This window comes from Tenrec ecaudatus, chromosome 4 (assembly GCF_050624435.1).
Source record: "Tenrec ecaudatus isolate mTenEca1 chromosome 4, mTenEca1.hap1, whole genome shotgun sequence".
Classification (NCBI taxonomy): domain Eukaryota; kingdom Metazoa; phylum Chordata; class Mammalia; order Afrosoricida; family Tenrecidae; genus Tenrec; species Tenrec ecaudatus.
Genome location: NC_134533.1, coordinates 165,711,379 through 165,739,350, shown reverse-complemented (window position 1 = coordinate 165,739,350; position 27,972 = coordinate 165,711,379). Strand labels below are relative to the sequence as shown.

The window sequence follows — 27,972 nt, the reverse complement described above, 5'->3', positions numbered from 1 at the left end:
TAGAACTTTCTACTCTCCAAAAAGGGACACCGTCTTGGAAACACAGGAAACTCATACCCTACCGTGGAGGATCACTATAAATCAGCATCAACTCGATGGCTTTTAGTTTGGTTCTTTTAGTTTTATATCTGTTAATATGTATGTATATATATGTGTGTGTATGTGCGTATGTACACACACGATAGATTTATAAGTGGGAAAGTTTTTATGTACTGTTACAGTTACAGTTACTGTATTTTTTCTCTTGTTTCAATCTAGTTGGGTGTTAAATTCTAATAAATGAGTCTACTTCCTTTGAATCTTCTAGTATTTGCTACTGCCAACAATCACTGTAAGATATATATGTTCTATCTATAAATCCTTTTTAGGACTTTTTTGCATTTTTTACATTTTAAAATACAGTGGTATAAGTTCCTATCTGTGTATAAACTTCTTAAAACTCATTATTTTTTAACAAAGTGATTTGTCATTACTCAATTTGGATAACTTTGTTTCAGTGCCTACTGTTTAATTTGCTCTATTTATTTTCCATATCTTGTCACGTTAGGTGTCAACTGTGATTGATATAAAAAATTCTAAATCAATCTGTTATTGCTTAGTGTTATCTCTTATCCCTCCTCATTATGTTTATTTTTGTTAGTTTCTGAAAAATTTATTTTATTCTATCCTAACCCTTCCATTACACATTTAAAATTTGTCCCTCATATTTGTAATGGGCTAGTACTTTCTTTTGGATATGCTTTTCAATAGACAAATCAGTCACACACATATGAACATAGAAAACAGCACATCATTTAGAAAAAAATCTATTTGAAGATACCAGTGAACATATCCTCCCATTCTTTTTGCCCAGGATATTTCCTTTCCTTTAGGTTTATTTACTGCTCATTTTGAATATTTTTATTTCCTTCACTTTCCTATTTATTAAAAATAGCCATTGTGGTTAATATGTAACCTTCATATTTATTTGCCGACTTAAAAAAATACTTGTGTGTCTCTAATGGAGACAATCACATAACATGTTGCCCTTTAAATAATGAGAACATCTGTGTTCTCTTATTCTCCCAGCTGTTTAAATTGGAAGACAGTAGTTAAGAGTTCAGTTGCTAGCCAAGAGATTGGCAAGTCAAAAACACCAGCTTACTCCATGGGATAAATATTTGTCAATATGCTCTCATAAAGATTAAACCCTTGAAAGACAGGACTTGCTACTCCCTTAAAGGGATACAGTCTTGGAAAGTTCTGTAAATATCTATCAGGTCAAATAATCTAATGTGTTTAGATCTCTAGCCTCCTTTTTGAGTTTCTTTTCCTGTAATCTATCATTCTCAGAGAGTGGTTTATTGAATTCATTTACTATAATTGTGTAGGCTGTGATTTTTTTCCCCCATCTTTTGGAGTGTTTGGTTGACTAGTCAGCGGGTCTCTCATTTGGGGAATATATGTTTAAAATGCTTAATGGTTCTCTGTCTACTTTTCTCTTGAATATTATATATAGTGTTCCTCCTTATCTCTTTTTGTGGTTTGCACTTTGAGGTCAATTTTATCCGAGATTAGGTTTGCAACCCTGCTTTTTTTGAATTGCTGTTTGCTTGGTGGACTTTTCTCCAGCCCTTGATTCTAAGCCTATTTTTGTCTGTAGTCTTGAGATGTATCTCCTGTAGGCAATAGATTGATAGGTTGTGTTTTCTGAGCCAGTCTGCTAGTCTCAACCTTTTAAAGCCTGAGTTCAGTCCATTGATATTCAAGGTTATTATCTCCTTCTGTGGACTCTGTGATGTCATCTTATACTTTTGTGTTGGCTGTTTTCATACATGTGTGTGTTTTATTCTTGACTTTTTCCACGCTTAAGCCAATGCTATCTTGGGGGATGTTTTCTCTTTGTTTCTCTCTGGGTGGGGCTGTTATATGTGGTAGTCTCTTATTTATGGTTGGTGGGTGCTGTTCTCCGGCCCATACTGGATTGGCAAGGATCTTTTGTAGGGCTGAGTTTTTCAAATGTGTACTTTGAGTTTTCCCTTGTCTGAGAAGACTCTTACTTCTCCATCTATCTTGATTGATAATTTAGCTGCGGAGAGTATTCTTGGGTTTGTGTTATTTTCCTTCAATTTTTGGAATATGTTACTCCGCTCTTTCCTCTTCTTCATAGTGTCCACTGATAAGTCTGAGCATATTCTTATTTGGGAATCTTTATATGTGTTTGTTTTCCCTACCTTCTTTCTTGATTGTCTCGTTTTCCTCAAAGATGGAGAGTTTAGCTATGATGTGCCTTGGTGACTGACTTCTTGGGATTTAGTCTAGCTGGTTTTCTTTCAGCCTCCTGAGAGGTTGCCTGGTTTACATTCATTAATCTGGGGACGTTTTCCATCAAGAATTCTCTCACTATTGTTGCAGATTATTTCTTTGTTGTGTCTTCCTCCAGTAGTCCAACTATTCTGATGTTGTTCCTCTTCATAGCATCAGACATAGCTCTTAGGTTTTCTTCAGCTTCTCTGATGATCTTATTAGATTTTTATTTGCGTTTGTTAAAGTTGGCTTGGCTTTCCTCTAGGTCATTGGTGCAGTTCTCTGTCTCCTCCAGCCAATTGGCACAGTCTGTGAGTCTATTACTGGTTTTTGTTATCTTGTCCCTAACTTCTTGTAATTTCCTTTGGTGTATAGACTTTATCTCCTTTGTCATTTCATCCTTTTTCTGTATTGTTTCCCTCATATCCTGTATTACTACAAGCAGCATTCTCAAATTTTCTTTCTGTGGCAGATGAATGTTTTCTTCCTCTATGCATGTCTTAGGTTCAGGACATCTTCTGCCACTGCCTTTTGTTACTCCTGTTTATGTGTTGCAGTCATTGGGGCTGCTGGCTGTCTGTGTTGCATTGTTTTAGAGGAGCCAGGTGCCATTTCCAAGGAGTCAAAGAGTACTGGCTCTCTCTGGGAGAGTTATAGGATTGCTTCTTCAAATGGCCTGCTGTTAATTTCTCTATGGAATTTTCCTACCAATTTATCCTCCTGTGGCTTCACTCTTTCCCCAGTCAACCAGGATTCTGTTATTTGGATGACAAGTTGGATGGTCCTTTCAGGAGATGCTGGTTGGGTTGTGGACCCACAAGGATGGTGCTATACTGGGTGATCTCACAAGAAGTTGTGATGGTGTGACCCATGGCAGCTTGGGGCACTGTAGAGGGCATGTTGGGGTGCCCACTGCAACAGGAGTGCCACAGAAACCTGGTGGCTTTCCCACTTTTGTGTAGAGCACCATGAATGGTAGGTGGAATTGTCATGGTCAGGTAGATCGCGGCGGAGCTTAGGCAGAGGTTCCTCCAGCAGCGTAGAATGTTGTCAAGTGTTGGCTGAACTGCAGCAGTTGGGAGGAAATTCCCTCAGTCACGAGTGACCATAGAGGATGGCTAGGAGCTCCCTCAGCCATGCAGGCAGGATTCCCCTGAAGGTGGGTGGGATTTCCCCAGCCATGTGTTAAGCACTGCAGAGGGCAGGTAGGCAGAATTTCCCCTGGGAAGAAGTTTGGCAGGATATCCCCCTGATGGAGGGTGGGCAGGCTTTCACCAGCTTCAGGTTATGCTGCAGTGGGGGTGGTCTCCCAGCTGGGTGGAGGGCAGGCATAAGTAGGCTAAGTGGAGTGGTCTGGAGGTTGGCAATGTTGTGTGACAGACAAGGGAAGAGAAATAGAAAAAAGAAAGAAAAAGAAGGAAGAAAACCTCCAACTAAGCCCAAGAGTAACAATACAGCCGAGCCCTGATCCCTGACTGCAGGACTGGAGGGGTTTAATCCTTTCCCTGAGGCAGCAGCAAGCTGTGGCTTTGTTGCGATAAAGCCCCTGTGCATGCTTCAAATGGTCTGGCTCCAGCTGAGACAGTGGCAAGGTTAAGGTCAAACTCTAGCCGGCCTCCACTGTGGTAAGCCAAACCCCTGCAACTCCTCCAAACCTAGTGGATCTGTGCCTACTTATCATTATGATGTTCCTCCTGTGACCCAACCGTGTGGAATTTTCCTCTAAGTAACTCTCCTGTGCTGATTTTGCAGAGTCTATCTGGTACGTGTTACTCAGTCGCCATCTTCCCAACAGTCCCCTATCTTTACATATTTTTATCAGGGAGAAGGTATTGGATTTAAAATTCTATATGGCATACTGTCATTCTTTTAATTGTCAAATTCATATTATCTATATTTATGATTAAAGAAATCCCAGTTAACAATGAGTATGAGAAAGAAGAAAATGTTTTGAAAACAATTGTGGCAAAAATTTCACACTCTTCTTAATATGATTGACCACTCAAATTGCATGATATATGAATTATATGCTAATAAAGCATTTTAAAAAATAAACCCAAGGAGTAGACTTAATTTTAAATTATCCAGGGAAGTGATTCATTTTGACTATAGGTAAGAACCAACTTCATGGCACCTAACAACAACGACATATGAGAGACCAGAGGCAATTATCGAATCCTAGAAAGGATCAATGTATATCAATAGATATAGGATTTCTGAGATGGAGAATAGATATAAAGAATTATATTTTTATTTCCCAGGTTTGGCTGGTTCCTTCTCATCAGAAGAACCATAATAAAGGTGTTGAACTGAGTTCTTTTTGCACTGAGTTCTTTTTTCCAGAACCCCTTGCTGTTCAGAATGTTTCTCTCATTCTAGGTTGATTTCACCAGGAAACCGTGGTTCCGGCTCACATAATGACAAAAAGTCAAACAATCAAAAGTCCAAGGTGACAAATAGGTGTATGTTCTAACAACCTGAGGGTATTCTAGGTCAATCAGGGGCATGGTGTTGGCTCTGACTCATATTAGCCCTGTAGGACAGGGTAGAACTGTCTTTGCTCCATTATGGTCACAGTGCAAAGCAAATGTATGAAGATATTCTACACTAAGAGCAAAAAAATATCAAACATTTTCCCTTTTGAAACTTGCAAGCTTGAGATTATGTGGCTATATTGTCATTAATCTCACCAATGTAATTGTCCTTATAATGCAAATTGCTGTGCATACTCAGTCTCAAGCAGAATGACTATTGTCTCATCACCTATTACCTAGAATCTACAGTTACTTAATAGCGATGCATATTGTTTTAAAAATAGGGATATTGCACAATAGACACTTCATAAATTAAATCAGAGTTTGAGGTGACCTAGCATTTATCTATGACTAAACTAAAGAGACTGATATTTGAAAGAGTAGGGGAAAGGACATGCTGCCTTTTCCATTTTCCTAGATTTAAATTCTATCATTATATCAAGTGTGATCATCACAAAGAAAACTAAATGGGCTGTGTTATCTCTGCCCCCCATAGATATGCCTTTGCTGAATGATGATTTAATGTTATGCCCTCAGTTTAGATAACTGGGCCGAAGCTGCCTGTGTCTGATTAGATTGTGCTTTCCCACAGGTATTAACATAGCAGGTGGGACTTGAGGCTGGCTCTCAGGAAGAGGAAGTGCTGAGGCACAGTGCTGGGTAGTCAATTTTGCACATTCAGGATTTTGCATTGCATGCAACAGCAATGTAAACTGGGTTCTCTAAACCCACGTTTTAAATGTCAGTTGTATCTCAGTGTCTAAAAATACACAGTTAAAAAATATTGTCACTCTTCATTGTGGTACTTTATTAATTTATTTCTAAAGGCAATGATAATAAGGCATTATGTTAAATGATAGTATAATTTAGTAGCATTTACTTAATGATGCTTAAGTAGGGCCAATAATCACAATAATTATTATGATTACTTTATATGACTTTATGATATAAAATGCACTGATATAAATAAGGCAGTGACTAAATGGGAAAAATATAAACTGGTACTCAGTTTTAATGTAAAGAGAAATGCAACATATGTGAATGGATTCCGTTAATAAACTAGGGTGACTACACCACTGGAATGGGATGCAGGTGGAAAAAATAAAGTATGATTTGGGTGTACTAACTATGAACATGTTAAGTAAAACAGAACAAGTCTTAAAATAATGTATTCATTTAAGCTAATTTATATTGCAAAACACAGTATGTGTCTGTGAATATTTACATGAAGGAGTTCTCTCTCATACACCAAATCAAAAATCAAAATCATTTCAACCCTATGTGAGGTTTCTGAGGCTGCGAAGCATTAAGAGAGCAGGCAGCCTTCTCTTTCTCCAGAGAAATAGCTGTTGGACTTGAACCCCGATCGTGTAGTTAGTAGCCCAATGCACAATACCCTGGGCCATCAACGTTCCTTCCTACATACACGTTAAGTGTAAAGGATACAAAATTAGGAAAAAGTAAAATAGATATTTTTAAAATTGATTTTAAGAGAGTACATTGTTTACTTTTGGAATATAAATATTCAAATTAAAATGATTCTCTTCAGTGAGTAAAAGCAAAGTATAATTCCTAAAGGAAGAAAGAAGTTCCCATGGATTGCAAGAAGTCAAACGAGCACCTGGAAAGTAGTAGCTCTTCACTAGGGAAGCTACTGCAACACGGGTATAAAAGTTGGAGTGCGTATCTGCACGGATTCTCTTAGAGAGATCTTGCTTGGTTGCCTTGGTCATCATTTAAATGATGTGATTGCTTTAGAGAAGCTTATATAAGCCTTTGGTTATATAAATTGTGCTTCTCTTTTATTCTACAATCCTCACTACTGGAAGAATGCATGACTCAAATTTATGTATTCATAATTAGTAACAGTGTAAAGTATATGTGCACCTAGCTGGTCAAACTTGAACTCCAGGTTCATGATAAGACTCAAATTCTCTTTCAAAGGATTTGGACCTCATGCCAGGCAGAATTACACAGTCTGTCTGGAGGCTGAAGCTGGGTATACAATGATAGCCTAAGGCATTCTTTGTTGCTAAGTTTTTGCCACATGACCAAAAATTGTAGATCTTCAGAGAGAACAATAAGCAAATATGCCAAAATTATCAGTGCTGGAAGATGACAAAGCAGTCTTGACTTGAATTCAAGTTCTTTCCAAAATCTAGTTATGTTGATATTCTTAGGGTGTGTGAGACATTATATTTTTCATTATTTTTATAATTCACTTTACTTTATGCCTCTTACTGCTTTTGTTTTTCAACAATCAATTAAATGAGACATATCTAACATACACCTGCTCTTTTCTTACCATTCATCTTTTACTCTCTGTGCTCCAGTCATCTTCATATTGATCTAAGTCACTTGGGCAAGAGCACAAAGTAATATGACAAATTAACTCAAGTCAAAACACTGGCAACAATATGGCATACAATTCCAGAGCATCTGTCATTTATGACAGATGGTTTCACCTTTTCCAAAGGAATGCATCTCTAATGGTATCATTTCAGAGTTCTTTGCCACCTGTAACAGTAATTTACCCTGGTGGAGACAAAGTATTTGTGTTTCACTAAAACTGTGTAGATGTCTGAATTCAGTAACAATGGATAAGGCTAAATGGGGATGGGGTGTCTAGAGACAATTGTTTTGTTCTGGTTTACCTCTTTATTTAAATAAATAATATAGCATTATTATTACTCTAATAATTTCACTGTATGAGTATATCTAGGGAAATATGAGACCCTCAGGATTTGAATGGTTTAGTATTTGAAAACACAGTGATTGAAAACTTACTAGTATTAATATAATGAAACTGAAATTATTTAGCCTATGTATATTAAAATAAAATCATACTTCTAGCCTCTGTATTGCATTTAAAAGATTCTATAATTAAACCAATGTTGTAATTTAAAATATAGAGCTATAATTCAATGTGAGGCATTATGCCTCTAAAATACTGCAAAATGTAAACAAATTTCCACTAGAATACCCACGCAATTGAAAATGAGATTGCTTCTATTATATTGTGTACTGATTAGTAGTTGATAATATAATTTAATTGGATAATTTAAAGTTGTTAACATTATAAGATGACACAAACATTCTAGATACAATAATAGAGTACCATTATATGTTATGAATATATTTCATTTATACTGAAGTGAACTTTAGTTTTGGTTTTATTATAACAATGCAGAGCATTATTTAAAATGATTCTTCAAACCATAGACTTTGTCCCTCTCACCAAACCACTTATGTTTTACTGACTGGTTTTGTTAAGAAGGAAGGAGAGAGATGCTGAGTGGATTATATGATTCAGTTGTGAGTGGTGGCTAACGGCTAACAGAGTCCATTTGATTGTTTTCCTGCAAGTTATAAAATGAGCAATCTCAAAGCAGGAAGGTGGAATCTCATAACTAGCAAAATAGGAGTGTAAGGATGGAGCACATACTTTCGACACTGAGATCCCTGTATCTATCTTCTTGACCCAGGAGGCAGGTTTGACACCAGAGGAACAGAAGAGAAGCAACATCAGGAGAACCAGGAAGCATGGCACGAGATAGAGGTCTTCCTAGCCCATAGATAAAGTTGCTGTTATTTGCAGGCGATTGGCTTGTGGAATGTGGTGCCATGGAGCCCTTAATTGGGGGATCTGTGCTTGCCAACCCATGGAGATAAATCAAAGTCTCTTAGGGTTGAGGCTTATAGCAGAGTGGTATGCCTTTTGGACATTTATTGGCAGTCCTAAGGGAGGTTTGTAACAGTGCCTGAGTTGGGCAGAGGGGAGGCCAAGAGACTGAGGATAATAGAGAGGCCTACCTGCTTGCATATGGGGCACAGCAGAGACTAAACTGTTTTGAATGAACTATTGTATCCTAAGTATCTCTTGGTTGAATGTAATCTGTTAACTTCCCAAATAAAGCTTGTGATGGGAGCTTTGTGTGGCTATTGCAAATATAGAACACAGCTGATAGTAGAGAGTGCTGTATGAGAGACAATTGGTCCCACAATAGGGGTAAACAGAGCTGGATGGTGGAGGTATATTTGAAATTTGTCTTGTGGCAATTAGCCTTGGGAGGTAGAGAAAATCAGATGTGTACTCCAGGCCATTGGCTCAATTGTCACCTTAAAAATCCCTAGAGATATTTGCACATACGAACAAAAGTAAAAAAAAAAACTAATGGAATTTATGTTAAAAATAAAAACAGATCTGTATCTATGTCTGGGTAGACTTGTATACATAAAGTGTACACATCATATAATATATTATAGATATAATAAATACACATATATAATGTGTTTGGACATATACAAAGAAAATGCATGTGTATTATAGGTATTATTATTCTATATGTAATAATGTACATAAGAAAGTTTATTAGACATACATACACATATTCATTCTTTAACTCTGTTAGCTACAGACTGAATTTACTACAAATGAAAATTGGCCTAAGCTGTTTTCCTATTTCCACATTGAAGATAGGAACAACTACCTCATGCTATTTGTAATGAAGTTTAAAGTTTATCAGGAATACTAAGTATCTAATGTATACCACTTATGATATACTATTTCTCTTCATGATGTATTGTTGATTTCAGTATTAAAAGATGTTCTATTTTTTTGTACTGCAATTTCCCCCACACTATATGAAAGAAACAGTTGAAGCTAGTTGGCAATTAAGGTAAGATGCGAGTAGTACTACTACTGATGTCAGCCATATCTCCTATTATCTCAGAGCCACTAAACTAAGTGTTCTCATTAAACACTTTTTGTGATCTTTGGTGGAGGTCTTGAGAGGTAACCAACCAGAAATCAATTCAAAAGAAAGTTCCAGTGGGCAGTATGTTGAATAATTCTGTTCTGCTCGGGTTTCCACAGGCAGCAGAGCCTAGAAGAGAGTTCTTGCTTTGTTACTGAATTAGAGGTGCTGGGTGTTAGGAATTAAAATGGATTCACTCATCCTCATCTAACTTGCTCATTGGAAAGATCTGCTATCAGTTATATCACGTGTGAATTTAGCTGAACCGAAATAATTAATAATTTATGTGGACAAACATGTAAACTTTTCTGACCAATTATGCAATAAAATACTATTTTTTCTAATATAAATTTCAAGAAGTGCTGGGTTGATATTTGAGAGGATTTTTTTTATCCCTAGTGCTTTTTTTTTTTTTTACAGTTAACTGAGTTAACAGTTATAGAATTACTATTTATTCATATACGTACTACTGATACTTAAGAGCATCATTTTTTTTCAGAAAAATAGTTCTTTCTTAAAATTAAGATAATTACAAGAAAATCTTTCTTCCAAAAATTAGGATAATTATATTATCCGTAGGATAATTTCCTAAGGATATTAACCACTTTGTTCTATGTATAGAAATATTACCTCCAATGAACATGAGAGTATTTCTCTTCTTAATCTTTTCTGTATACACTGTACTTGTTATGTTGCTTGATCTTTAGCTTGTCTCTGACCTCATGATTGAACCCCAATAACCTCAAAAATTAATTATTTGCCTAGACCTATGTAAACATAAATAACAAAGTCAAAACATAATCACTAATTACTTATCATTAATTGACAATACTGATGGACCCCTGACTTCCAGAACCTTTGATAATGTAGAACATATGTATAAACTCAATCAGATCTGAAGTGGGAAATCCTGTGTTAACATTCAAAGATGTTGGATTTTATTTTGTGGAAAGTTTGAGAATATCCTTTGAGGCATAAGTGTAGTTTGGAAATTAATAATCATGTGTAGAAGAATTACTAATTACCAAATTTACTTCAAAGTTAGGATACAGTTAGATTGCTAAAGAAAGACATGGTGATATAAAAGAAAGGCCTCTGGTTAAAGGGAGCAGAAAGGATTACAGTACCCGAATTTTATGTCATTTAATTTGAAGAATATTGTTTTTTAGTGTAAATAATTTTATATTGTAAAACAAATGTCTTCACCTTAGAAACATGTTTGTATAGCTGGTTCATAAATACCTAAGTCTGAATCTTCTACTTTTATAAATATCTAGATATGGATTTTTTAACTTTATACTCACTACACACACACACACACACACACACACACACACACACACACACTGACCAATTATCACAGATTGAATTGTGTTCTCCAAAAGAAATGTGGAAGTCCTAACTGCTATACTTGTAAATAGAACCCTCCATGGAAAAAGGGGCATTATTTTGTTATGTTAAAGACATCATGCCTAAATCTAATTGATTTTGAGTTAGAGAAAGAGAAGGATAAACACAGAGAGACAAATGAGGGGGCATGAGATAGTTAGTTTATTGTGCCAACCTGAGAGCCCTGTCTTACACAGGGCAGCTATGTTAGGATGTAAGCAAATGTATTTATAAGCAGCCTTGAAAAGTCAGAGATTGCCAGCAGCCTACAGTAACCAAGAAATATGTACACAAAAGGAAAGAACATGGCTGAAGTCCTGGTTTGCACTTTAAGTTTACAGAACTGTAAGCAAATTTATTTATATAGGTAACTAAGTAACTACTAAGGTACTACCTTTTAAGATTTGTTTTATTTAAAATATTTCCAACAGCCCAAAATGAATTTGGCTCATTCTGTTGGATTTTTCTCTTAGGCTGCTTCTCACTTGACTTTCTTCTATAAGCTTCAATATTCTGCACTTACTCATCTCTGCTAACACTGCATTCGACAATGGATCACTTTTTAGTGTTCTTTCTAACATATTCCTTACACCATTGCTATGCTTTCAGAAGTCACACCTTAATACGTCACTACAGCCACTCGCCTTGTGGCGTTATTCCTTCTGCATCTGCTACCTCACCACGCACTGGTACTTCCTTGCTTCCCATTCCTCATTCTTTCCTTCGACTTCACAGACTCATCGTCCTCTCATTATTTCCACAAAATAACTGAAATTGACCTTGCTGGGGTCTCTTAAAGGAGCTTTGGAGTGGTGTCATTTGAGATGTCAGGGACTGTCATTATATTATGTCAAGGACTATCATTATGTCAGGGACTATCAATAATTGGAAATAGAGCAATTTCCCTTCAGGTCCCAATCTTTTCGCTTTAGTCTGACTCTGTCTTTTTGATTCCAAATTTTATAGTAGTTGTGTCAGTCTGGGTACTTTATAGAAACAAATCCACAGAAACTCATATGTATAAGAGAGAGTTTTATATAAATAAAGAGTAAGTGCACATCAAGAAAACATCCCAAGCCCACTAGTCCAACATTAGCCCATATGTCTGACACCAATCCACAAAGTCCTCCTCCATCTCACAAAACACATACAATGATGCTGACTGCAGGAGGAAAGCCAAGTCAGTGAACGTGTAAACATCTCAGCACTGGCACGGATCTCCACACAGCTGCTCTAGCACCCAGGGATGCATCAGGGTAGGTCCATGTGGCTTCTCCTCAGGAATGTCTTGCAGGAAGTGAGCCTTGCCAGCTGAAGCAGGAAACTTGCTAAGGTAGCTGAACTTTGGTCCAACCATCACCAAGCAAGAGACCCGAGAACTAGAAAGGCCAGGTTATCTCTCCACCCTTCAATTAACCCCACGTGTTTATTGACCAGGTTGGCACAATAAACTTTAACTACCTCAGTAGTTTATTTCTTGTGTCTAGAGAGTACACAAAATCCACATCATTTTATAATTTGAATTCTATTCTGCCCCCATAATCATCCCCATACTTTATGTTTATGAGGCTATAACTCTACAGAGGGTCAGGAAGCTTCATCTTTCTCCCATGGAGTAGCTACCTGGTTTGAACTACTGGCCTTGTGGTTAGCAGTGTAACAGATAATCACCATGGCAACCCAAGGGCCAACTCCTTAGTCCTAAGGTCTATGCCAAAAAATAAGATATTTTTACTTAGGTAGTTTCCAGTAACACAATTGGATACTTAATGTGTTTGGTGTTTAGGGGGAGGGAAATAGTGCATATTCATATTTAATAAACACAAATTTCAGTTCCAGGCCAAATGAGTATCCCAATTCAGCACTTCACAAAAAATATACTCTGAAATGTTAAATTTAATTGATTTTAATTAAAAGTTATTATTCTGAAGTAAAGTTATTTGGTTTGGTAATTTAATGGTTGTCTATTTTGAAAGAATTATTTAAGATGCTAATGTATATTTTAATCCTCAAAAAGGAGTATGCAATAGGATGTTTCCAGAACTTCAACATTTGAACTCTTGGTTTTTTCTTTATGTTTTTAGAATAACTTTTAAATAATAGAACTGCAAGCCTTTATACCCCACACCCCATTTTATTTATTAAAAATGTCTTATGTTGGTATTCTATTTTGGTGAAATTAATGAACAAGCATGGATACAATATGCTAAGTACAGTTAAGCTTTATTTAGATTTTTCTGTTTTACCTAAAGCCCCCTCTCCATTCTAGGATTGTATCCAGAGTTCCATCTTGCATTTGGTAGTCATGTCTCCTTTCATGCTTCCCTGGGTTTGGACAGTTTCTCACACTTTAAAGAAAAATTGATGACCTTGAAAGTCTTGGGGATTATTGGTCGGATCTTCTGTCACCTGGCTCTCAACCAGAAATTCTGTGATACTTTTTACTCCTGGTTTAAGTGTGATTATGGGCTCTTGGAGGTAGGCCGTAGAGGTCAAATCCCCTTCTCATTACATAATATCAATGATATGGACTATTACAATGACTTATTACTGTGATTGATAACATAGATATCAGTATAAAGTTATTTTTCTTCCTTTACATACTGTAAAATTTGGATGAAAGTCATTATGCACTGTCAAAATAGTTTGTGCTTTTCTACATAGGTGTTTCTATTTTCTCCTGTATTTATTTTTAATTGTCTATATTCATATGTAGTTAGATATAGTTATTTTATGCTTAGACATATAATTAAAAACTTCCTTATATATTGTGCTGCTCAAATTATTCCAGCTTGGATCAGTAGTCTTTTTCAGTTGGCTTCTTTATTCCTGTGAGCCCCATTATTGTGTGAGTCTGTTTGAGCTTCTCCCTGAGTACTTTCTTATTTTCAGCTCTCGTGTAATAGTACAAACTCATAACCTGTAGTTCCTACTGCAGTTATAGAATCAACCACTTCTCCACAGAGCCCAGTCATTGTTGTTTAGCGAACTCAAGACCCAGTGGCTCATGGTGAGCTGTGTGTAACAGAACAAAACACTGCTTGGTCCTGAGTCATCCTCCCAATCATTGTCATGTTGGAGTCCATTGTTATCACCTCTCTGCCAATCTATTTCTTTGGAGATTTTCCTCTCTTTTGCAGACGTTACCCAGCATAATGTCTTTTTCATAACTGCTCTCTCCTGATTATGTGGTCAAAATAGGTAAAACAAAAGGTCTTTCTCCTTGCTAAGGATCATGCTCTCTGTAATAAACAGTTGTTTTTTATTGTTTGGGCAGTCCATGATTATTTCAGCATTTTTGGAGGGTCAATACCGTGATTGAAATGCATCCATCCTTATATTGTCTTCCTTATGTATTACTCAGCTTTCATAGGAATTTAAGACCATTGAAAAGACCAAGCCTTGCGGAGGCACATCTTAGGCTTCAAAGTGATATTTTTGCTCTCTATCATGATAAGGGTCTTGTGCATCAGAATTAACTAATGTAATATGTTCTTCTATTTCTTGACTGTTACATCCATGAGGGATTCAAATAAAATGAAATCCTTGACAACTTTGCAATTTTTTTTCGATTTGTCACGATATTGTTTATTGGTCAAGTTGTGACCATTTTTGTTTTCTTCATGTTGTGTTCCATGCAATTTTTGTTGTATTATATGAGACAGACTTAAAAGTTGTTGGAGAACTGGAATTGTAAAATAATGGAATTTTCCATGAAATTAAAGTTTTCATAGAATGATAATGAAATCGAGATCTGTATGCTTGATGGAATTGTTTCAGGTGGAGAAGAGTTGATTTTCAAGTGACAAGGTATGGAGATATATGCATGTCTAAAATCATGAATATATGCATATCTATAAATATTTATTTGTATTTTAATCTGTATGTGTATTAACCTTAGCATGAGTTCATGTGATGTCTCCAACTCCAATCCAATTCAATAGTCTTCCAGTACCTCCTTGCAAAATCCTTCTCCAACAGTGTTGAATTGCGCCATCACAGGAAACTACCTTATCAATCAGGATTTGGTTCCAGGTGTACTTCCTTTTGTCTTCTAGTATCCCACTCAATGACAAAGGTACTCAGATCAGCATATTCCTCTGTACCCTCTGTAACAAAGGTTGTTTTGTATATTTGTAATACAGTTAGAGTCCGTTGTCACATTTTGTATGCCATCTGGGATTTCCTTACTTCCTAATTTTTAAAAACAATTTTGTACGCACTAAAGTTAATTCTTTGTGCTGTGAATATCTGTGCATTTTAACAAATTAAAAAGTTCAGATTTCAAAATGTGAAGTATTATTTTTACTGCTACACTACTCAGTAATACTAGAGAATTTTAACTGATCTAAATTATTTTCTTTGTCTATTAAATCTGTCCTCCCTCCTTCCCTCCCAAGCTCTCTATTATCACCGATCTATTTATGGTTTCTATCATCTTGCCCTTTCCAGAATGGCATATAATGGCAATTTAGCGGATTTTTTCTTGTAAAATTGACTTCTATCATGTAGCGATTGCATTTGGCTATTTCTGTAACTACTGACTAATAGTCCATTGTATACATATATTACTGTTTCTGTAGCCATCACCTACAGCTTGGCTGGTTAATTCCAGGTTGTTTATTATTATGGATTAAGTAACTATCAGTGTTTTTAGGTAGGATTTTGTGTGTGCATACATTTTAAAATAAGTATAATGAATAACTATGAGTATGATTACTAACAAGTATAGTAAAATTATATATAACATTTGTAAAATATCTGCCAAAGTTGTTGCTTCATTTTATATTCCCACCAGCATTTGTTATTGTCAGTTTTTTTGTGTTTCAGCCAACTTAAATGGTGAGTAGTGGTAGCTCATTATTGTTTTAATTAACAATTATCAACTGACAAATGATGTTGAACATCTTTTTATATGCTTATTTATCATTTATATATCATGAAGCCATATTTTGAAAGAATATGTGGATTTTCTGTAACACTGGATTATGCTAGCCTGGTTTATTAATAAATTAGGAATAGTGTATTTTGATGATTAAAATGGAAATTATATAATGTTTTAAAAATCACTATCAAAAGTTGAGACATTTTATTGGCTGTGTGCAGACAATGAATAACGAACACTGAGGAACTGTGGTGTTTGCATTATGGTATGGGAGAAGAATATTAAATGTACATGAGAAGTACCGGCAAGGATATTCCTTAGAAGCATGGATGGCAAGGATTCATCTCACAGTTGGACGTGTTATTAGGAGGGATAATTGCCTTGAAGGATACTTTGTTTATTAAAGGAGAGCGTAAGCAAAAAGGGTAAGACCCTGAACAAGATGGACTGACACAGCTAGTGTAAATCTAGCAATGGTTGTGAAGATGGCATAGGACCGATGTTTTGTTCAATTGTGCATCAGGTGACCAATGGGTTGGGCCTACTCCTTGGGGAGACTAAGAGAATTTTCTTTAATTCGGTTGAGAGAATTTTGTTGAAAGCGATCAAAGTAATTGGAATTACTTAATTTTAATAATGTCACTTATATAAAAATTTTAATTTAGAAAATATGCCATGAGTGTGTGTAATAGAATTTTAGTTTTGTTGTTGTTAACATGAACACAATAGTACTTTAAAATGCTATGTTTATTTTTGTAATCATTTGTGTTTAGGATCATAATATTTTAATTAGGGATATCTAGATATATCATGCAAAATAATATATTTCAAATGAAAAACATAATGCAGCAATTAAAGAGCTAGCCATTGTCCATTATTCATTCACTTTAGAGGTTTATTTTAAAGTTCTATTAATATATTTTTTCGGTGACTTATTTTAATTCACTCAACAGTGAACCCAAGATGTTTGGAGAAGCAAAATGATTCACACATTTTATTTGAAGAAGGGCGAACTAACTGTAAGCAAAATTTTATAATATAATGGCTTAAGTGTTGTAAGAATAAGAGAAAAGAAAGGCAGATTTTGTGACAAGAGAAACAAAGGGAAGTGGTTGCAGCAGGCGTGAGAAGTTTAATTATTGGTTACTTTCATGTATTCCTGATCCCAAGCTTGGCTGTCAATCTTTGAAAATAGAATATGAGGCTGGTCTCTACAATACATGTACTACCTGTGAATTTCTCAAATACTGGTGAGAAGCTAGCGCACAGTCTGCTACTGACATTCATTAATGATGCTAATAAATAAGAGACCCGAGTTCAAACAAACACATTATTCCAAATGACAGAAGTGTAAGCATGACTAATTAATGAATTTGCTAATATTTGTTCCCTATTTATGAGACCATTACCCTGAGTTAGAACTAATTATTTATAATCATACCTCAGAAAATATACACATTTCTCTAACACTAAGGATATTCATATAATAGTCAGTATGATGATAGGTTATCTGTTTGCTTATACAGAGCTAACATTTAAATAGTTCAGAAAATTGGCATAAAAAACAAACATGAATTTAAAAGATACATCGCAAAATAAGAGTTTTCACTCAAATATGAACTCAAGACTGAAAGATCGCTCCTACTGTATTTGCTGCAGATTCTTTGATGAATGAAACAGAGGATGAGGAACAACTGACTTGTCACTTAGAATCTTTACACCGTAAACCTAGGCCAGACCCGTACTCTGTTACCTTGGCAGCACTAGAGATGTTTTGTATATAGACTTCAAGCCTTTATTTTGTTTTAGTTTGAAGTGGGAAAGCAGATGAGAGCAAAATTATTTCCAATCACCACTTTAAGATGTCTTTTATGTTTTGAGGCAGTCACTACCACCACCACCATCAGCACCACCACCACCATCCGCTTGTCCCCCATCATCATGGTCATGAACCCCTACACGGGATGCCTGCTGTGTACCAGCAGTGGTCATAAGCTCTCCCTCAATATTATCTCAATTGTGTCCACAGTCTCCTGGGAAAGTATTATTTCATTTACATATTAGAAGACATCAGCCTAGAACATAGAGGTTAAATTTATCAAACTAGGAAAAGGATGAGTCAGATTTTAATGTTAGTAGTTGACATCATGGCATGTGCTGTTTTGTGCTGATATCTTGTTTTCACAAATATAACATATATAATACATACATGGCATGGGATCCATAATGAGATTATGTAAAGTTTGAGGATGCTCTACTCCAATTTTTTTTATGTCATAGATGTAAAAACTGAGCAAACAAAATACTAACCCTTTCTTCAAAGCCCTGCAACTGATCTATTTATTTGGGAGGCAGCTCACATGTATATTAAATGGTCAAATTAGGTCCCTCTGAAGACCAATGAAAGTACTCTTTTAGGGACAGGCCATCATCTATTAAAAATATCTCTACCACAGTCCGATGTGCCTGATACAAGCCATGGTATTTTCCTATTGATTCATATGTTTGCAAAGCCTATGCAATGGGTAAGGAAGAAGTGACAAAAACTCACGCCTTTGAATTTTATTGTTGGCCAAGAATATTGACTGCTAGATTTCCCGAATCATGAGCAAATCTGTCTTTGAAGAATCAAAGTCAGAGTGCTCCTTAAAAGCAAGGATGGTGGGACTTTGTCTCATGCTTTGGGGGCAAGTTATTAGAAGTCCCTGCAGAATAAAACTACTCTTGGAAAAAGAGGGTCTATGAAAAAGAGGACGACTCTCCATAACATGCCCTGACATAGCAACTGTCATCATGACATGAAACCTAGAAATGATTGTGGAGATGACCCAGGACCAGGCAGTATTTTGTTTGATTGTACCGAGGGTTACTATGAGCCAGAATTTAGGAATAACAGGACCATCGGAGTATGATGTCTCTGTAACTTTGACTTCAGCTTGCCCTTGGTGCAGTTTTCTTCTAACCTTCAGGAAATCAATCTAGTGTCAAATTTCTGCCAATTCCTAGTTTGTCTCATTGTTCTCTATCGATCGATTCACATTTTAACTATCCTTTCATTACACATCTATTCCAAGAAAGAGATTACCACTTGGATTCATCAAAATCTACCTCCAGTTCTACTGCAGAAATGGTAAATCCCCCCCACACACACTTTTTGTTGTTGTTTTGTTTTGCTTTACTCAGAGCTGCTATTTGGAATGTGTAATATTATTCAATATTTATTTTCATAGTATTTCAAAGAAAAATAATGTAATTGTGACTCCTATAACTTATTATTTGAAATAAAGATAGCAGAGGGAAAGTATCTTATTTAATATGCTAAACATCTGCTAATATGCTTTAAGATATAATTTAATCTTTTGTTTTTTTAATGACATCGCTCTACTGCTTTGTGCCATTAGGCTATGTTGTGTTTGGTAACTATTTACAAAAACATGTGTTTACATTTTGCCTCACAGTCGTCATTGGAGATGAGAGCAGTGTGAACAATATCATAGAAAAGTGAATGGATGTCAGGAGAGTTCATGAGTATTTTATTCTAGCCCAGGGCAATTTAATGAAATATCACAGCATTCCAGGGATCAGACCCTCCAGAAGGACATCATGCTTGGTCAAGTAGAGGGCCAGTGGAAGCGGTGGGCCCTCCTAGAGAGGGATTCACACAGTGGCTGCAGCAATGGGATCAAGCCTGCGGGCAATCGTGAGGGCTGACATGGGACCACACAGCTTTCGTTTGGTCGCACACGGGATTGCTGTGGGTGAGCCCCAACTCGATGGCACTTAGCAACCACAACTGATCGGTCTTATAATGTAAACACAGAGTCAGAGAAAGAAAGAAGAGTAACTGTCAGTGTTCAGAAATCCTAGGAAAACTCGACTGTTTTAAGGTTCCAGAAGAGCTACCACATGCGAATTGGGAAAATATAATTGCTAAAAAGTGGTTCCATCATTTTCTTTCCCCCAAACAATGACAGACACGGTTAAATCAACCAAGCAATCAATTAATAAAATTGTAACCTCTTTCTAGATATAGAATCTAGCCTCCAATTTATTCCTCTTTGTGGAATTTTGTGGAAGGTGATGGGCCTCCATCAATTGCCAATGATAGTAACAAGAACAAAATTCAAATTGATTACATTTTGATCAATTGATACTGGACATGGATCTAGACAATTTTCAAGATGGATTGCTTTAAAATTCAGAGAATAATATCCCTTCTTGAGTTCAGGGACTTAATTTTTTTTTTTACAATGAACTTTCATTGATGCAAACTAATTTGAAGCCACAATATCTTTGTTATGCAGTGTTACTGCGTGCTCTCTCTCTCATTTTCAAATGATGACATAAGCAGCAGAGGATTGTTTTGGGTCCCAATATCCACTGGTGAGATCCTAGAGTTCACACAATGAGTGTGCAGGGAGAAAGTTGCCCAAGATTGCAGAACTCATGATGAAACCTAATTCATCTACTTTTTTTCCTCTCAGAAAGTCAGTCTTTTAATTTCAAAAAAGCTGTGCCACACATTTCTACTGAGTGCCAATGTTTACCTGCCATACTCGCACGAGGTTATCTGTGTAACCTGCAGAGTCTGACCATAAGCAGACCAGGCCAGAGAGGTGCACTGGGGTGACTCGGCCTTGCTGCTGGTGCTGATAATTTCTTGCTTCAGCTCATCGATGATGATCTTTCCTTCTAAGTCCCAGATCTTGATGCTGGGGCCGGTGGCAGCCCAGAGCCAGGAGCAGTTGGCACTGAAGCACAGGGTGCTGATGATGTCTCCTCCATCGGGGGTATAAAGGTACTGCCTTCATTGAGAACCCACAGCATGGCTTGGCCACCCTTGCCTCCAGAAGCACATGGGAATCTATCTGGAGAGACTGTTCAGGGAGCCTGTGTGGCCGATGTGGTTGGTTTTCAGTTTGCAATTAGCCAAGTTCCACTCCTTGACCAACTTGTCTGGCCACAGGAGACGGTGATGGGGTTGCTGCGGTTGGGCAAAAAGCTCACACGGGACACCCATGCAGAGTGGCTTTCATCCAGTACGGTGCACTTGCAAACGCCCAGAGTATTCCACAGCTGGATGGTTTTGTCTCGGGAGCCAGAGACAGTCTGCCGGTTGTCAGGGGAGATGTCCACACTCAGCGCATCCTCGGTATGGCCTACACGGCTGTGTGCGGTGGTGCCTGTAGTGAGATCCCAGAGACGTTGTGTTCCATCCCAGGAGCCTGAGAACGCAAACTGGCCATCAGAAGACATGGCCACATCACTCACGCAGTGAGAGTGACCACGCAGAGCACGTTGGGGAATGCCATAGTTGGTCTTGTCCTTCGTGAGCTTCCTCTTGATGATGGTCTCCTCTTGCGAGGCAGGCAGTATCATGTTGGGGTACTGTGGCCTGGTAGCGATCTGCGTTACCCAGCCATTGTGGCCCCTGAGGGTGCCACGAAGGGTCATTTGCTTAGTCATGGCAGCGGCGGGTGCGAGGGTCCCCGCAGCGACACGGATGGCACCGGATAGCTCCGAAATCAAACTTGGAGCTTCACTAAGTCAATGAGTCTCAAACTCTATTGTTCATCAAAATAATTTGCAGGGTGTGTAAAATTAGATTTCTGTCCCACCCTGAGTTTTGTATTCATTAGGTTTCCCATTTGGGGCGGGGCTGTCCCGGTTTTTAATAATTTATCCCCCGTCCCGCAGCATTTTTAAAAAGTCCCGATTGTTGGAAAGAAAGCACGACAAGGTGGAGTATACGGTTTTCGGCTGCCATGTGGCTCTTTCACCAGGATATGAGTTTTATCAACGGTGTCCCGCTGGTGTCCCGCTTTACCAATGTTAAAATCTGGTCACCTTAGGAAATCCGAGTATGATGTGCTGATCAAGGAGCCACATTTAAATAGCCTCTGCATTTAGTCTTTGAGGGCTGCCGACTCCACATTGCCGTTGAGTCTCTGCATGTCCTTCTTCTGGGAGGAAAGGCTCGTATTTGGGGCGCCTTATCCCTGTTCCCATCCTTATACTTTTCATTGCACTATCCTTTTTTATCCCTTATTTTTCCTTTAATTCTTTGGTGTAGGTTCTTTTTCTTTCTTTCTTTTATTTGTGTCTCTTTAGGAAATAGAAAGAGAGAGTGACAGGTTGCATTCATGGATAGAACTTTGCCCTTGATATTTTGAGTCAAATTAAGCACACTAGCGTAGCAACCAGCGCTGTGTAGAGAAGGTGGGATCTCTGAGGTGCACAGAGATGATGATGCGCGCTGGTTCGGCAACCGCGGCTGATGCTCATGCTGCTTATCCCGTCTGGACAGTATTGGTAAATGCGGAAGTAATAATAGTACATTCAAATGACTTCCATGAATTTAAAACTGTAATACATAAAATAAGCTCGTGAATATAATACATATGCAAGTATATTTATGACCCAGACATGCATATGCAAAATCATGTCTTTTATGGGAAATTTATAGACTTTTTAAAGGATAATTTTGTCCGTGCACAACATTAAAATTCATGGTAGATTTTATTTTCTCTAAGTGTTTTTTAATTAACTTTTAAGTTTTTCTTTGTAAGTTTGATGTTTTAAGGGACATTTTGACCAAATTAGAGGATATGTTCATCTTATTTTAAACTATGAGATAGTTATTATATTAATTTAAGTCACCAATTAAAGCACCTACAAATGTAAAGAATGATCAAATGCGTATTTTGCAAAGCTTTTCAATGCTCGCAAGATAAATTTTCCATCTCCTTTGAGTGCATGTTATGTCTTTAACCTCCATCAAAGTTCTGAGCGCTGAGGGTGCCCGTTTGTCTGTACAGAGAGAGGTGATATTGCACACCATCAAGTTCCCTGGACAAAATTGTGTCCTTGCTTTTTAATCTCAAATTGATAGGCTTTTCTTTTTTTGTACTCAAGGTTATTATTATTGAAGAAAATGAAGTATAATTACATAGTTTTTAGTTTATTACTTGTGATACTCCAAAATAAAGCTGTTTCTCTTCTATAGCAAGGATACTGTAGGACAACAGACTAAAATAACTTATGACAATGTATAAAGTATACTGGAAAATAGCTGTATTTTATATTTATTCATTCCTTTTTCATGAATCATCTCATGGATGAAATAGTTTAAACCTTGCCATTTTGCTTTCCTAATGAGAGTAACGAAGTCCATATGTTCACAGAGGACAGAAATAACAATGTGTGATAAATGGCTAGAAAATACTCAAAGCCTGCCTTCACAGACTGTGAAGCACCCCGGTACAATGAGCATTCAGTCTTGGGGAGGAGGAGCAATTCAACAATGAACTCTGAAATTCACACCAGGGTTCTTGTCACTCTACGGGCATCTAGTTAATTTGGTGGTGGTGCGCCATAGTCCTCAATGCATGTTGCTACGGTACATCTGTCTCATATGCGTATGAAAGTTGCTCATTGAATACGGAGACTGAAGAAGAATCTACATAATTGAGTTGTGGTGCTGGCAAAGAATATTGAAAGTGCCATGGACCATCAAAAGAACAAACATCTGACTGGGGTGTAGTAGAGCCAGAATGCCCCTTGGATACAAGGAGGTGCTACTTTGTCTTACGTACTTTGGATATGTTGTCAGGTGAGAGCAGCGCCTGCAGAAGGACATTGTGCTTGCTGAAGTGGAGGGGCAGTGAAAAGAGGAAGGCTCTCAAAGAGGCAGATTGGCACAGTGGCTGCAGCATTGAGCCTCAGTATGGGAACAGCTGTGAGGACGGCGTGGCACAGGGTGCAGCAGTGTTTCCTTCTGTTGTCCACAGAGTCACTCTGGGTCAGGACTCCCTCTACGGCACCTAACAACAAGAATCACCACCACCACCATGCTCGCGGTGCTGGTCAAATAACCATTAAAGCTGTTTGTTTGTTTGTTTAAACTAGTGGTGATGAGTCCGGCTGTTAACCACAAGGCCACCATCTACTCCATGAGGAAAAATGGAGACTCTTTACTCCCCTAAATATTTGTGGACTTAGAAACCCACAGGGGAAATTCTACCCTATCTTACAGGGGTGCTATGGATTTAAATGGATTCAATAACAATGAGTTTTAGGTTTTGTTTGTTTGTTTGTTTGAATTAATAAGTGAAGGAGTAAAATAGACCTGGCGTGTTAGGCTGCTGACCAAAAGTTGTCAGTCCCAATCACCTTCTCGTTCCACAGGAGAAAGACCTGAAGATTTGTACCTGTAAAGATTGTAGCTTGGAGAATCTTATGGGACCACTCTACTATCACCTGGGAGCTGTAGGTCAAATTCTTCTTGATGGCACTGTCCAATGACAATTCCTAAACGTTAGATGGATTCAGTGGAGGGATTCAGCTGGTTTGCACCAACTCAGTAGAATTGGTCTCTGTTGTTATTGTTGAGTTGGGCAAACCTGTTGACTTGTAATCAGGGTTCTCTTTAAGGTGGGTTGCTAGGCATCTGCCCACTGTGGAAATCACAAACTTACATTCCTTACCATTTTTGATTTGTGCGTCTGCGCAGCAGCATATTCCAAGCATCCATAGTCGTGCTCTTTCAGTCCACAGGTGTGGGTACCTTCCCTACGCCCTGCGCACTTGGTGACTGTGGCAGTGGCTTTGGCAGGGTCAGTGGTGCTGTTGGAGCATCGGTAGGAGGTGGACCTGGACTGATCCTCGGCAGCAGCAACAAAGGCAATGGCAACACCTTCGCCTGGTTGGAGGCACGTGTGAACGTTCAAGTTCCTGGCAGTAACTGCAACATGTGTCACGTGACTCTTGACCATCGTTGTGTTGCTTTCCTTTTTCTTCCCCAGCCGCCATTTCTTATTTATCTCTAACTTTCTAATGTCTCTATAACCATTTTCTTGTTGAATATCTTTCTGCTTTAAAGACCTGTCTCAAATAATTTGTTTCCAATTAGTCTTGATTCATATTCATACAGTTTTGGTAAGCTTTGTAAGTGCCTATTCATCCCGTGGAGTAAGTAACTCCTTAGAAATAGTGAAGAGTTGAAATCTGAGTTTGTCTTTTTTATCTGCAGGTGTAACTTATTTGTCAGTTAACACTGAGTTATTTCTCATTCATGCCAACAAAGTTAAAACTGTACAAGAATGGAATGAATTTAAAGTTATATCCCTGATGGACAAAGTGGATTGTCCACTTGGTTATTGTGATGGGCATGATTACTACATATGCTGGGTTTGACTGGATTACTGAAAGCACTGAAGAGCTGAGCCAAAGGTCAGTTAGAAAAAATTAAAACCATGACTAATGCCTTTCTCTCTCTCTCTTCCACACACACACGAAGTAAAAGAAAGAAAAGAAACGGTCTCCCATCCACTTTCTAATCTCTCATTTCTCTCTGGGAGAAATGAAATAATCAAGATGGCAATGGTTATGGGGTTGATGGAAATGAAGTAGCTGGATGAGCTTTCAATTCTCTGTAATGTCAAGGAGATCACAGAGAGGTTAGAGTAGAGGTAGCTCTCACCAGAGAGATAACCAACTTCATGATAAAACCATTGATGTATTCTAAGAATTGATCCTAAAGATAGTCTGTAGAAGTATCTCAGAACAAAATGAGAGGATTGTGAGAGGAAAACATTGTTCTTTTGAGTTCAATATCAGATCTAGAAAGGACTTTCATTATAAAATTTTAAAAAATAAGAAAGGAAGAAAGAGACAAAGGAGTGTTGTAACAAAAGGAAAGAAAAGTAAACCCGAAAAAATTTCACAAATGTGCAATGGCTAAAGAACATATGCTATAAAAAACAAAACTACATTTCCTTCTTATGCATTATTTGTATTTTGTCTTTATACTATTATGATTTTAAACTGACCACCTCAGTGCAATTTTGTTTTTTAGTGTTTTCTTTTGGGTTTTCCGTCTGCAAAGCACAGGAGGAGTGGGCGGAGAATGAGAATAACTGAAACAAGAGGGGCGGGATTGGGAGGGAAGGGGGACTTCAGGAGTAAATAGTGAAGGAGGAGGGAGCAGTAGACCTGATGGTGAGTGCATAACTCATTTAAAAGGTGATTTAATCGTGGAATAGGGGGTTGGAATGCTCTAAGATTGATGTGGTGGTGAATGTACAATGCCCCTTGATATATTTGAACGATTGAACTATTAAATTGTATGATATGTAAATTATGTGCCCAAAAAACTCTGAGGGGGGAAAGTAAAGCAAAAAGAATTTTATGAGCCGCCAATAAAATAATTTTTAAAAATAAGAATTTAAAAAAAGTAAGACATATGCTTTTGAAAAGAAAAGTAAATTTCAAATCGTGTCTGTAAAAGTCAATTAAATATAAATCGATTTTAAATAGTGTCTATACAAGTCAGAGAAGCATGGTTTATCTGTTGTTGTTCCAATTTAGAGCAAGACTTAGTCCCAACAGAATAAAACACTGTCCAGTCCTGGGCACCGCCCCCCCTCACTATTGTGATGCTGGAGTCCAGTGTGAAGTCATCGTGTCAAACCATCTCCTCAAGGGTCTTCCTCTTTATTTACTGTCCTTCCTTCAACCTTTCCAAGTATGTTGTCTTTTCCAGGAACTGATCTCTTCTGAGAACATGTCTAAAGGACATGAAGCTAAAATTCGCCATTCTTACTTCTAAGGAGCATCTGGTGTACTCCTTCCAGTATTTATTTATCTTATCTTCTGCCAACCCATGGTACCTTAAACATTCCTTGCCAGACCAAAATAAAAATGCATTCATTTTTATTCATTCTTCTTTATTCCATCCTCAACTTTCACATGCATATGAGGTGACTGAAAATACCATGACTGGGTCAGGAGGACCTCAAAAGTGACATCTGTCCACTTCAACACTTTAAAGAGGTCAGGTGCAGCAGATTGCACAAGCGCATGTGTCATTTGATTTCTTGACTGCTGCTTCTATGAGCATTTTGAGGGATCCAAGAGTAACAAAATCCTTGACAACTTCCATTTTTTTCTCTGTTTGTCACGATGTTATCTCTTGGTCCGGCTGTACAGATTTTGGGTTTCTTTACACTAATTTATAACCCATATCAAAACGGGCAGTCCTTGATCTTCACCCACAACTTCTGGTGCTACATGTTTCTTTTCATTTTCAGCAAGCGACGTTGTCATCTGCATATTGCTGTTGTTAACTGCCACTGCATCAGTTTTAGCTCAGAGCAACGCTATGCACAATCGATCAAAGCGCTGCCCCGTCCTGCACTAGCCCCACAGCTGCTCTCGTGCTGGAGCCCATCGTTGCTAACACCGTATCGATTCATTTGATTGAAGGCTTCTTCTTCACAGCCCCTCCATGTTACCATGAATGATGTCGTTCTCCAGGCACTGGTAACTCCGGATAGTATGTCCAAAGTATGTAAGAAGTTTTACTCTCTTTGATTCTAAAGCACACTCTGGCCGTACGTTTGTCATTTTATGAGTTCCTGGTACTCTCAATATGCTTTTCTAGCACCACATTTCAAATGCATTGGTCCTTTTTGGTCTTCTTTATTTAATGTCTAACGTTCACGTGCATATGAGGCGACTGAACACACCATGGATTGGGTCAGGCACACCTTAGTCCTCGGAGTAATATCCTTCTTTTCAATGCTCTACAGAAGCTTTGTGTAGCAGATTTACCTAATACAATACTTCTTTCGATCTCTTGACTGTTGCTTCCACGAGCCTTGATTGTGTATTATCTTTGACAAGAGCAGCCTTTTCTCCATTGATCATGAACTTACTTATTGGTCCATTTGTAAGGGCTTGATCTTCTTTACAGCGAGTTGTAATTTATACTGGAGACTTCAATCATTGATCTTAATCAGTAAGTGCTTCAAGACCTCCTCACTTTCAGCAAGCAAGGTTATGTCATCTGCATATCACAGGTTGTTAATAAGCCTTCCTCCAACCCTGAGTCAAACTCTTCTACATATAAACTAAGGTCTTTGATTATTTGATCAGCCTACACATTGAACCAATATGGGGAGAGGATACAAATACAACCTTGACACATACCTTCCCTGCTCTTAAACCATGAAGCATTCCTTTGTTCTACTTGCACACCCACCTCTTGACCCATGAAATTTCTGCACGACTACAGTGATTCCCATTCTTCTCAAGGCTATCCATGGTTTGCTATGATCCA

At 37.7% G+C, this 27,972-nt stretch overlaps 1 pseudogene; it reads right to left on the bottom strand.

The window, feature by feature from the left end:
- Positions 1 to 20,377: 20,377 nt before the first annotated feature.
- Positions 20,378 to 24,625, bottom strand: LOC142446111 (small ribosomal subunit protein RACK1-like; annotated as a pseudogene).
- Positions 24,626 to 27,972: the final 3,347 nt, after the last annotated feature.